Source organism: Taudactylus pleione, unplaced genomic scaffold (assembly GCF_031769625.1).
Source record: "Taudactylus pleione unplaced genomic scaffold, aTauple2 ptg000819l, whole genome shotgun sequence".
NCBI lineage: Eukaryota > Metazoa > Chordata > Amphibia > Anura > Myobatrachidae > Taudactylus > Taudactylus pleione.
In genome coordinates, this window is record NW_028285221.1 from 1,726,386 (window position 1) to 1,740,354 (window position 13,969).

The window sequence follows — 13,969 nt, forward strand, 5'->3', positions numbered from 1 at the left end:
TGCTGTTTTATGCTTGCAGTACCATGCCTCACCACTGTGTTGTTTTATGCTTGCAGTACCGTGCCTCACCACTGTGCTGTTTTATGCTTGCAGTACCATGTTTCAACTCTGTGCTGTTTTATGCTGCAGTACCATGCCTCACCACTCTGCTTTTTTATGCTTACAGTACCATGCCTCACCAGTGTGCTGTTTTATGCTTGCAGTACCATGCCTCTCCACTGTGTTGTTTTATGCTTGCAGTACCGTGCCTCACCACTGTGCTGTTATATGCTTGCAGTACCATGCATCACCACTGTGCTGTTTTATGCTTGCAGTACCATGCCTCACCACTGTGTTGTTTTATGCTTGCAGTACCATGTTTCACCACTGTGCTGTTTTATGCTTGCAGTACCATGCCTCACCACTGTGCTGTTTTATGCTGCAGTACCAAGCCTCACCACTGTGCTGTTTTTTGCTTGCAGAACCATGCCTCACCACTGTGTTGTTTTATGCTGCAGTACCATGCCTCCCCACTGTGTTGTTTTATGCTGCAGTACCATGCCTCACCACTGTGTTGTTTTATGCTTACAGTACCATGCCTCCCCACTGTGTTGTTTTATGCTTGCAGTACCATGTTTCACCACTGTGTTGTTTTATGCTTGCAGTATCGTGCCTCACCACTGTGCTGTTTTATGCTTGCAGTACCATTCCTCACCACTGTGCTGTTTTATGCTGCAGTACCATGCCTCAACACTGTGCTGTTTTATGCTTGCAGTACCATGCCTCACCACTGTGTTGTTTTATGCTGCAGTACCATGCCTCACCACTGTCTTGTTTTATGCTGCAGTACCATGCCTCAACACTGTGTTGTTTTATGCTTGCAGTACCATGCCTCCCCACTGTGTTGTTTTATGCTTACAGTACCATGCCTCACCACTCCTCATCGCCACTGTTGCCATTTTTCAGGCGTTTTGAGCAGCCCTGAGACACCTGACACGGGACTATGTAGAGGTAAGTTTTAGATAATATGGGCGCAGGGTGTGCGGTGCGGGCCCCTCCTGGACCCGGGGGTCCGTGTGCACAACACACCCTGCACCCATTATAGATACACCCTTGTATTTATACCCTCTAGTCCAGAGGTTCCCAAACTCGCTCACCAAGGCATCCTAACAGTCCAGATTTTAAGGATATACATGCTTGAGCACAGGTGACTTCATTAGTACCTCAGTCAATTTGATTTAACCACCTATGCTCAACCATGGACATCTCTAAAACGTGAACTGTTTGGGTTCCTTGAGACCCGCGTTTGGGAACTTCTGTTGAATTCTAATATATGTATGTACTATGTAGACAAAAGTGATTGGACACTGACAGCAGATAGATCAGTGAGATGTTATAGTGAGGTCAGTACTGTGTAGGTCACCACGTGCAGTAAGATGTTATAGTGACGTCAGTACTGTGTAGGTCACCACGTGCAGTGAGATGTTATAGTAACGTCAGTACAGTGTAGGTCACCACGTGCAGTGAGATGTTATAGTGAGGTCAGTACTGTGTAGGTCACCACGTGCAGTGAGATGTTATAGTGACGTCAGTACTGTGTAGGTCACCACGTGCAGTGAGATGTTATAGTGACGTCAGTACTGTGTAGGTCACCACGTGCAGTGAGATGTTATAGTGAGGTCAGTACTGTGTAGGTCACCACGTGCAGTGAGATGTTATAGTGAGGTCAGTACTGTGTAGGTCACCATGTGCAGTGAGATGTTATAGTGAGGTCAGTACTGTGTAGGTCACCACGTGCAGTGAGATGTTATACTGAGGTCAGTACTGTGTAGGTCACGACGTGCAGTGAGATGTTATACTGAGGTCAGTACTGTGTAGGTCACCACGTGCAGTGAGATGCTATAGTCTGGTCAGTACTGTGTAGGTCACCACGTACAGTGAGATGTTATAGTGAGGTCAGTACTGTGTAGGTCACCACGTGCAGTAAGATGTTATAGTGAGGTCAGTACTGTGTAGATCACCATGTGCAGTGAGATGTTAGTGACGTCAGTACAGTGTAGGTCACCACGTGCAGTGAGATGTTATAGTGACGTCAATACTGTGTAGGTCACCACGTGCAGTGAGATGTTATAGTGAGGTCAGTACTGTGTAGGTCACCACGTGAAGTGAGATGTTATAGTGATGTCAGTACTGTGTAGGTCACCACGTGCAGTGAGATGTTATAGTGATGTCAGTACTGTGTAGGTCACCACGTGCAGTGAGATGTTATAGAGAGGTCAGTACTGTGTAGGTCACCACGTGCAGTGAGATGTTATAGTGATGTCAGTACTGTGTAGGTCACCACGTGCAGTGAGATGTTAGTGACGTCAGTACTGTGTAGGTCACCACGTGCAGTGAGATGTTATAGTGACGTCAGTACTGTGTAGGTCACCACGTGCAGTGAGATGTTATAGAGAGGTCAGTACTGTGTAGGTCACCACGTGCAGTGAGATGTTATAGAGAGGTCAGTACTGTGTAGGTCACCACGTGCAGTGAGATGTTATAGTGATGTCAGTACTGTGTAGGTCACCACGTGCAGTGAGATGTTAGTGACGTCAGTACTGTTTAGGTCACCTCGTGCAGTGAGATGTTACAGTGATGTCAGTACAGTGTAGGTCACCACGTGCAGTGAGATGTTATAGTGACGTCAGTACTGTGTAGGTCACCACGTGCAGTGAGATGTTATAGTGACGTCAGTACTGTGTAGGTCACCACGTGCAGTGAGATGTTATAGTGACGTCAGTACTGTGTAGGTCACCACGTGCAGTGAGATGTTATAGTGACGTCAGTACTGTGTAGGTCACCACGTGCAGTGAGATATTATAGTGACATCAGTACTGTGTAGGTCACCACGTGCAGTGAGATGTTATGGTGACGTCAGTACTGTGTAGGTCACCACGTGCAGTGAGATGTTATAGTGACGTCAGTACTGTGTAGGTCACCACATGCAGTGAGATGTTAGTGAGGTCAGTACTGTGTAGGTCACCACGTGCAGTGAGATGTTAAAGTGAGGTCAGTACTGTGTAGGTCACCACGTGCAGTGAGATGTTATAGTGATGTCAGTACTGTGTAGGTCACCACGTGCAGTGAGATGTTATAGAGAGGTCAGTACTGTGTAGGTCACCACGTGCAGTGAGATGTTATAGTGATGTCAGTACTGTGTAGGTCACCACGTGCAGTGAGATGTTAGTGACGTCAGTACTGTGTAGGTCACCACGTGCAGTGAGATGTTATAGTGACGTCAGTACTGTGTAGGTCACCACGTGCAGTGAGATGTTATAGAGAGGTCAGTACTGTGTAGGTCACCACGTGCAGTGAGATGTTATAGAGAGGTCAGTACTGTGTAGGTCACCACGTGCAGTGAGATGTTATAGTGATGTCAGTACTGTGTAGGTCACCACGTGCAGTGAGATGTTAGTGACGTCAGTACTGTTTAGGTCACCTCGTGCAGTGAGATGTTACAGTGATGTCAGTACAGTGTAGGTCACCACGTGCAGTGAGATGTTATAGTGACGTCAGTACTGTGTAGGTCACCACGTGCAGTGAGATGTTATAGTGACGTCAGTACTGTGTAGGTCACCACGTGCAGTGAGATGTTATAGTGACGTCAGTACTGTGTAGGTCACCACGTGCAGTGAGATGTTATAGTGACGTCAGTACTGTGTAGGTCACCACGTGCAGTGAGATATTATAGTGACATCAGTACTGTGTAGGTCACCACGTGCAGTGAGATGTTATGGTGACGTCAGTACTGTGTAGGTCACCACGTGCAGTGAGATGTTATAGTGACGTCAGTACTGTGTAGGTCACCACATGCAGTGAGATGTTAGTGAGGTCAGTACTGTGTAGGTCACCACGTGCAGTGAGATGTTAAAGTGAGGTCAGTACTGTGTAGGTCACCACGTGCAGTGAGATGTTATAGTGATGTCAGTACTGTGTAGTTCACCACGTGCAGTGAGATGTTAGTGACGTCAGTACTGTGTAGGTCACCACGTGCAGTGAGATGTTATAGTGACGTAAGTAGTGTGTAGGTCACCACGTGCAGTGAGATGTTATAGTGAGGTCAGTACTGTGTATGTCACCACGTGCAGTGAGATGTTATAGTGAGGTCAGTACTGTGTAGGTCACCACGTGCAGTGAGATGCTATAGTGAGGTCAGTACTGTGTAGGTCACCACGTGCAGTGAGATGCTATAGTGAGGTCAGTACTGTGTAGGTCACCACGTGTAGTGAGATGTTATAGTGAGGTCAGTACTGTGTAGATCACCACGTGCAGTGAGATGTTAGTGACGTCAGTACTGTGTAGGTCACCACGTGCAGTGAGATGTTATAGTGACGTCAGTACTGTGTAGGTCACCACGTGCAGTGAGATGTTATAGTGAGGTCAGTACTGTGTAGGTCACCACGTGCTGTGAGATGTTATAGTGATGTCAGTACTGTGTAGGTCACCACGTGCAGTGAGATGTTATAGTGATGTCAGTACTGTGTAGGTCACCACGTGCAATGAGATGTTATAGTGAGGTCAGTACTGTGTAGGTCACCACGTGCAGTGAGATGTTATAGTGATGTCAGTACTGTGTAGGTCACCACGTGCAGTGAGATGTTAGTGACGTCAGTACTGTGTAGGTCACCACGTGCAGTGAGATGTTATAGTGACGTCAGTACTGTGTAGGTCACCACGTGCAGTGAGATGTTATAGAGAGGTCAGTACTGTGTAGGTCAACACGTGCAGTGAGATGTTATAGTGATGTCAGTACTGTGTAGGTCACCACGTGCAGTGAGATGTTATAGTGATGTCAGTACTGTGTAGGTCACCACGTGCAGTGAGATGTTCTAGTGAGGTCAGTACTGTGTAGGTCACCACGTGCAGTGAGATGTTATAGTGACGTCAGTACTGTGTAGGTCACCACGTGCAGTGAGATGTTATAGTGACGTCAGTACTGTGTAGGTCACCACGTGCAGTGAGATGTTCTAGTGACGTCAGTTCTGTGTAGGTCACCACGTGCAGTGAGATATTATAGTGACGTCAGTACTGTGTAGGTCACCACGTGCAGTGAGATGTTATGGTGATGTCAGTACTGTGTAGGTCACCACGTGCAGTGAGATGTTATAGTGACGTCAGTACTGTGTAGGTCACCACGTGCAGTGAGATGTTAGTGAGGTCAGTACTGTATAGGTCACCACGTGCAGTGAGATGTTATAGTGAGGTCAGTACTGTGTAGGTCACCACGTGCAGTGAGATGTTATAGTGATGTCAGTACTGTGTAGGTCACCTCGTGCAGTGAGATGTTAGTGACGTCAGTACTGTGTAGGTCACCACGTGCAGTGAGATGTTATAGTGAGGTCAGTACTGTGTAGGTCACCACGTGCAGTGAGATGTTAGTGACGTCAGTACTGTGTAGGTTACCACGTGCAGTGAGATGTTATAGTGATATCAGTACTGTGTAGGTCACCACGTGCAGTGAGATGTTAGTGACGTCAGTACTGTGTAGGTCACCACGTGCAGTGAGATGTTATAGTGATGTCAGTACTGTGTAGGTCACCACGTGCAGTGAGATGTTATAGTGAGGTCAGTACTGTGTAGGTCACCACGTGCAGTGAGATGTTATAGTGAGGTCAGTACTGTGTAGGTCACCATGTGCAGTGAGATGTTATAGTGAGGTCAGTACTGTGTAGGTCACCATGTGCAGTGAGATGTTATAGTGAGGTCAGTACTGTGTAGGTCACCACGTGCAGTGAGATGTTATACTGAGGTCAGTACTGTGTAGGTCACGACGTGCAGTGAGATGTTATACTGAGGTCAGTACTGTGTAGGTCACCACGTGCAGTGAGATGCTATAGTCTGGTCAGTACTGTGTAGGTCACCACGTACAGTGAGATGTTATAGTGAGGTCAGTACTGTGTAGGTCACCACGTGCAGTAAGATGTTATAGTGAGGTCAGTACTGTGTAGATCACCATGTGCAGTGAGATGTTAGTGACGTCAGTACAGTGTAGGTCACCACGTGCAGTGAGATGTTATAGTGACGTCAATACTGTGTAGGTCACCACGTGCAGTGAGATGTTATAGTGACGTCAGTACTGTGTAGGTCACCACGTGCAGTGAGATGTTATAGTGATGTCAGTACTGTGTAGGTCACCACGTGCAGTGAGATGTTATAGTGAGGTCAGTACTGTGTAGGTCACCACGTGCAGTGAGATGTTATAGTGAGGTCAGTACTGTGTAGGTCACCATGTGCAGTGAGATGTTATAGTGAGGTCAGTACTGTGTAGGTCACCATGTGCAGTGAGATGTTATAGTGAGGTCAGTACTGTGTAGGTCACCACGTGCAGTGAGATGTTATACTGAGGTCAGTACTGTGTAGGTCACGACGTGCAGTGAGATGTTATACTGAGGTCAGTACTGTGTAGGTCACCACGTGCAGTGAGATGCTATAGTCTGGTCAGTACTGTGTAGGTCACCACGTACAGTGAGATGTTATAGTGAGGTGAGTACTGTGTAGGTCACCACGTGCAGTAAGATGTTATAGTGAGGTCAGTACTGTGTAGTTCACCACGTGCAGTGAGATGTTAGTGACGTCAGTACTGTGTAGGTCACCACGTGCAGTGAGATGTTATAGTGACGTAAGTAGTGTGTAGGTCACCACGTGCAGTGAGATGTTATAGTGAGGTCAGTACTGTGTATGTCACCACGTGCAGTGAGATGTTATAGTGATGTCAGTACTGTGTAGGTCACCACGTGCAGTGAGATGTTATAGTGACGTCAGTACTGTGTAGGTCACCACGTGCAGTGAGATGTTATAGTGATGTCAGTACTGTGTAGGTCACCACGTGCAGTGAGATGTTATAGTGAGGTCAGTACTGTGTAGGTCACCACGTGCAGTGAGATGTTATAGTGAGGTCAGTACTGTGTAGGTCACCATGTGCAGTGAGATGTTATAGTGAGGTCAGTACTGTGTAGGTCACCATGTGCAGTGAGATGTTATAGTGAGGTCAGTACTGTGTAGGTCACCACGTGCAGTGAGATGTTATACTGAGGTCAGTACTGTGTAGGTCACGACGTGCAGTGAGATGTTATACTGAGGTCAGTACTGTGTAGGTCACCACGTGCAGTGAGATGCTATAGTCTGGTCAGTACTGTGTAGGTCACCACGTACAGTGAGATGTTATAGTGAGGTCAGTACTGTGTAGGTCACCACGTGCAGTAAGATGTTATAGTGAGGTCAGTACTGTGTAGATCACCATGTGCAGTGAGATGTTAGTGACGTCAGTACAGTGTAGGTCACCACGTGCAGTGAGATGTTATAGTGACGTCAATACTGTGTAGGTCACCACGTGCAGTGAGATGTTATAGTGAGGTCAGTACTGTGTAGGTCACCACGTGAAGTGAGATGTTATAGTGATGTCAGTACTGTGTAGGTCACCACATGCAGTGAGATGTTATAGTGATGTCAGTACTGTGTAGGTCACCACGTGCAGTGAGATGTTATAGAGAGGTCAGTACTGTGTAGGTCACCACGTGCAGTGAGATGTTATAGTGATGTCAGTACTGTGTAGGTCACCACGTGCAGTGAGATGTTATAGTGACGTCAGTACTGTGTAGGTCACCACGTGCAGTGAGATGTTATAGTGACGTCAGTACTGTGTAGGTCACCACGTGCAGTGAGATGTTATAGAGAGGTCAGTACTGTGTAGGTCACCACGTGCAGTGAGATGTTATAGAGAGGTCAGTACTGTGTAGGTCACCACGTGCAGTGAGATGTTATAGTGATGTCAGTACTGTGTAGGTCACCACGTGCAGTGAGATGTTAGTGACGTCAGTACTGTTTAGGTCACCTCGTGCAGTGAGATGTTACAGTGATGTCAGTACAGTGTAGGTCACCACGTGCAGTGAGATGTTATAGTGACGTCAGTACTGTGTAGATCACCACGTGCAGTGAGATGTTATAGTGATGTCAGTACAGTGTAGGTCACCACGTGCAGTGAGATGTTATAGTGATGTCAGTACTGTGTAGGTCACCACGTGCAGTGAGATGTTCTAGTGAGGTCAGTACTGTGTAGGTCACCACGTGCAGTGAGATGTTATAGTGACGTCAGTACTGTGTAGGTCACCACGTGCAGTGAGATGTTATGGTGACGTCAGTACTGTGTAGGTCACCACGTGCAGTGAGATGTTATAGTGACGTCAGTACTGTGTAGGTCACCACATGCAGTGAGATGTTAGTGAGGTCAGTACTGTGTAGGTCACCACGTGCAGTGAGATGTTAAAGTGAGGTCAGTACTGTGTAGGTCACCACGTGCAGTGAGATGTTATAGTGATGTCAGTACTGTGTAGTTCACCACGTGCAGTGAGATGTTAGTGACGTCAGTACTGTGTAGGTCACCACGTGCAGTGAGATGTTATAGTGACGTAAGTAGTGTGTAGGTCACCACGTGCAGTGAGATGTTATAGTGAGGTCAGTACTGTGTATGTCACCACGTGCAGTGAGATGTTATAGTGAGGTCAGTACTGTGTAGGTCACCACGTGCAGTGAGATGCTATAGTGAGGTCAGTACTGTGTAGGTCACCACGTGCAGTGAGATGCTATAGTGAGGTCAGTACTGTGTAGGTCACCACGTGCAGTGAGATGTTATAGTGAGGTCAGTACTGTGTAGATCACCACGTGCAGTGAGATGTTAGTGACGTCAGTACTGTGTAGGTCACCACGTGCAGTGAGATGTTATAGTGACGTCAGTACTGTGTAGGTCACCACGTGCAGTGAGATGTTAGTGAGGTCAGTACTGTGTAGGTCACCACGTGCAGTGAGATGTTATAGTGATGTCAGTACTGTGTAGGTCACCACGTGCAGTGAGATGTTAGTGACGTCAGTACTGTGTAGGTCACCACGTGCAGTGAGATGTTATAGTGACGTCAGTACTGTGTAGGTCACCACGTGCAGTGAGATGTTATAGTGATGTCAGTACTGTGTAGGTTACCACGTGCAGTGAGATGTTATAGTGATGTCAGTACTGTGTAGGTCACCACGTGCAGTGAGATGTTATAGTGACGTCAGTACTGTGTAGGTCACCACGTGCAGTGAGATGTTATAGTGATGTCAGTACTGTGTAGGTCACCTCGTGCAGTGAGATGTTAGTGATGTCAGTACTGTGTAGGTCACCACGTGCAGTGAGATGTTATGGTGATGTCAGTACTGTGTAGGTCACCACGTGCAGTGAGATGTTATAGTGACGTCAGTACTGTGTAGGTCACCACGTGCAGTGAGATGTTAGTGAGGTCAGTACTGTGTAGGTCACCACGTGCAGTGAGATGTTATAGTGAGGTCAGTACTGTGTAGGTCACCACGTGCAGTGAGATGTTATAGTGATGTCAGTACTGTGTAGGTTACCACGTGCAGTGAGATGTTATAGTGATGTCAGTACTGTGTAGGTCACCACGTGCAGTGAGATGTTAGTGACGTCAGTACTGTGTAGGTCACCACGTGCAGTGAGATGTTATAGTGATGTCAGTACTGTGTAGGTCACCACGTGCAGTGAGATGTTAGTGACGTCAGTACTGTGTAGGTCACCACGTGCAGTGAGATGTTATAGTGATGTCAGTACAGTGTAGGTCACCACGTGCAGTGAGATGTTATAGTGATGTCAGTACTGTGTAGGTCACCACGTGCAGTGAGATGTTCTAGTGAGGTCAGTACTGTGTAGGTCACCACGTGCAGTGAGATGTTATAGTGACGTCAGTACTGTGTAGGTCACCACGTGTAGTGAGATGTTCTAGTGACGTCAGTTCTGTGTAGGTCACCACGTGCATTGAGATGTTATAGTGACATCAGTACTGTGTAGGTCACCACGTGCAGTGAGATGTTATGGTGACGTCAGTACTGTGTAGGTCACCACGTGCAGTGAGATGTTATAGTGGCGTCAGTACTGTGTAGGTCACCACGTGCAGTGAGATGTTAGTGAGGTCAGTACTGTGTAGGTCACCACGTGCAGTGAGATGTTATAGTGAGGTCAGTACTGTGTAGGTCACCACGTGCAGTGAGATGTTATAGTGATGTCAGTACTGTGTAGGTCACCTCGTGTAGTGAGATGTTAGTGACGTCAGTACTGTGTAGGTCACCACGTGCAGTGAGATGTTATAGTGAGGTCAGTACTGTGTAGGTCACCACATGCAGTGAGATGTTATAGTGACGTCAGTACTGTGTAGGTCACCACGTGCAGTGAGATGTTATAGTGATGTCAGTACTGTGTAGGTCACCACGTGCAGTGAGATATTAGTGACGTCAGTACTGTGTAGGTCACCACGTGCAGTGAGATTTTATAGTGACGTCAGTACTGTGTAGGTCACCACGTGCAGTGATTACTGCAGACACCCTTCATGGCAAACTGGCCACAGGCCCCTGGACAGCAGCAGGAGGTATGTTCTGACATTCCACCTTATGTACAGTGACCAACTGTGACCAGGGCCGGCGCTAGGCTTTGCTGCGCCCAGCGCCGTCCTGTGTTGCCGCCCATTCCCTCCTCCGCTCCCTCCCACCGAGCTTAAATATGTCCTATAGCGCTGGGAGGGAGGTGGGTGTTTCCTGCGCCCTCCGGAAACAGTAGCGCCCCGGGCGATGGACCGGCTTACCCGTGCTTGGAGCCGCTACTGACTGTGACACTGAGGAAGGTCAGCCTAGAACGCACCCGTCACTCCAATTCCTCCCAGAGGCTCTCAGTGGGGTTAAGATCTGAATTCTGAGTTGGCCAGTCCTTCCGTGTAACAGAGTCTTCTGTATACCAGTCCAGCGTCGCCCTGGAAACATGACGGATGACATTGTTGTCCTGATAAAAACATTCATTGTTTCCGTAGAACTGCCCCAATGTAGGGAGCACAGAGTTATTGAGAACATCTCTATATTTCTCTTTTTATACTGTACCTTCACAAACACATATCTGCAGCAGGAGCGCACCATTTCACTTGCACGGGGGCTTCCAATCACTTTTGTCTACATAGTGTATTTATTTCAAATCTCAACTGAAGTTACTGAACTACAGCAAATGAGGTCAGCTGAGCATCACACAGCTCTCTGGCACTCCTGTGTGTAATGGCCTAGGTCAGCTGAGCTCGGCACTGTCACACAGCTCTTTCTGGCACTCCTGTGTGTAATAGCCTAGGTCAACTGAGCTTGGCACTGTCACACAGCTCTCTCTCTGGCGGTCCTGTGTGTAATGGCCTACGTCAGCTGAGCTCAGCACTGTCACGCAGCTCTCTCTGGCGGTCCTGTGTGTAATGGCCTAGGTCAGCTGAGCTCGGCACTGTCACACAGCTCTCTCTGGCGGTCCTGTGTGTAATAGCCTAGGTCAGCTGAGCCCAGCACTGTCACACAGCTCTCTCTGGCGGTCCTGTGTGAAATAGCCTAGGTCAGCTGAGCCCAGCACTGTCACACAGCTCTCTCTGGCGGTCCTGTGTGAAATAGCCTTAGGTCAGCTGAGCTCAGTACTGTCACACTGCTCTCTCTGGCGGACCTGTGTGTAATGTCCTAGGTCCGCTGAGCTCAGCACTATCAAACCATTCTCTCTAGCGTCCTGTCGGAAATATTCTAGGTCAGCTGTGCTCAGCACTGTCACACAGCTCTCTCTGGCGGTCCTGTGGGAAATAGCCTTAGGTCAGCTGAGCTCAGCACTGTCACACAGCTCTCTCTGGCGGTCCTGTGTGTAATGGCCTAGGTCAGCTGAGCTCAGCACTTTAACACAGCTGTCTATGGCGGTCCTGTGTGAAATAGTCTTGTGTGTAATAGCACTCAAATCACAGCAGGAGGGACTCTAATATTGGATCCAAAACACGTGAGCTCTGATGCCAGTAAGATGCACTTTTGTCTCAAATGGCAGCGAGATCCAAGTCCCAGGGTGGGTTCGGTTTTCTGAAAACTGACCCAGCACATCTCTAGTTAAAGTGCTATTTTAAGCATTTTAACAGTTATCAGTCTAATTGCAAGAACAGTACAGTATGCTGTTAATGCAGCATGTTTGAAGTAAGACTGCTGATACCACTAAAAGCATTTTATCCTTGTCTGCATCATTGTGCCGGCATAGTGCTGCCGACAGTGATATTGTATGTCACTGCCAACCTAGTGACTGCCAACCCTAAGTGCCAGCCCTGGACAGAAAAACCTGCCTTATGAAGCAAACATCTTGTGAGGTGACATATATCAGAACAGAGAGGCTGGACTGGCAGGACCCACCTCATAAGGCGAGCGTTGGAATCCCGCATGCTGTGGAGCCACTTGCCCGCAAGACATTCCTGTCATGACCAGGGTTTCTTGACATGCCGGCCGGCAGGTATTACCAGTGAGGACGTATGGCGAGGGGCGTCTGGTGGTGGCGCTGGTATCTGGTGGGGTGCATTGGCTGTGCGTAGTCCTGTGCGGGCATACTGTCACTCTGGTCTGGTTAGGCCTGGTGGTGCTTCCGTTCCGCTCTGGCATGGGCGCCGTCATCTTGCCTCCGGTCATGTGACCTAGTCGCCCTATCATGGTGTGTCACATGCTCTCTCTGGCCTGTCACTGTGCAGCACTGGGTATTTAAGGGAGTTCCGAGCTTCCTCTCATTGCCAGTGCAACATGTTTCTCAGCGAGAGCGGAGAGAGAGAGAGTTCCTGTGCTCATTCACCTGTCTGTTGGGATCATTACCTAGCCTGCTTCACCCTGCCTGTTCCTGCCCCGCTGGCTCCTGCCTCCTCCTTTGCCTCTCCCTTGCCTGAGTACCTGTGTCAGCTGTTACACTGTACCCTGCCTCCACTTGCAGTTTCCCTGGACATTATTTCTCAGCCTGCCATTCACTTCAATCTGTCATTCACTTCAGCCTGCCATTCACTTCAGCCTGCTACTCACTTCAGCCTGCCATTCACTTCAATCTGCCATTCATTTCAGCCTGCCATTCACTTCAGCCTGCCACTCACTTCAGCCCGCCACTCACTTCAGCCCGCCATTCACTTCAGCCCGCCATTCACTTCAGCCCGCCATTCACTTCAGCCCGCCATTCACCTCAGCCCGCCATTCACCTCAGCCCGCCATTCACCTCAACCTGCCATTCACCTCAGCCCGCCATTCACCTCAGCCCGCCATTCACCTCAGCCCGCCATTCACTTCAGCCCGCCATTCACTTCAGCCTGCCATTCACCTCAGCCTGCCATTCACCTCAGCCCGCCATTCACTTCAGCCCGCCATTCACTTCAGCCCGCCATTCACCTCAGCCTGCCATTCACCTCAGCCTGCCATTCACTTCAGTCTGCAACTCATTTCAGCCTCATGCTCCCTGGAATACTGGACTACCTTCTGTTATCACTTCCTGGACTTTTTCCCATTGCTTCACTACAGTTTTCCAAGTGCACTTTAGTGCTATACCTGGACTTTTTGTTTTTCCACATTCATGTCTGTTAAGCCACTCATTAAAAACATTATTATTATTATTCTTATTATTATTATTATTATTATTATCATTTATTTTTAAATCTGCTTCAGTGTCTGCTCCTATTACTACCCCGGGCCCACAACAGAACCAGAACCTCACAATTCCCTTTCCAATACCGTGTAGCAAGTTTCATGGGATTAAAACTTCTGACTAAGATACAAAACTGGGTGCTCTACACCCTGAAAGCCTGGACACAAAACCACCCCAACCAGGTATCAGAAGCAGCGGTTTGGTGCACAACCCATTTGGCAAAGTCTGTAGCACATTAAGCATGAAATTCACAAAGGCACCGTAGTGCTGGAAGGACCATAGCAGTCTCCATGGGTTCTTCAGCAGGTTCATTAAAAAGATGTCAACACCATAAAAAATGATGGAATAAACCTCCAATAGCAGCCACCTAGACCTACGAAGGAATGTAGCGGCTTTTTCGTGCCAGGGAATGTGGATTAAGGACTGGACCTTATTAACCAGGTTATTACCCACAGTGTACCCCAAATGCTATGTATC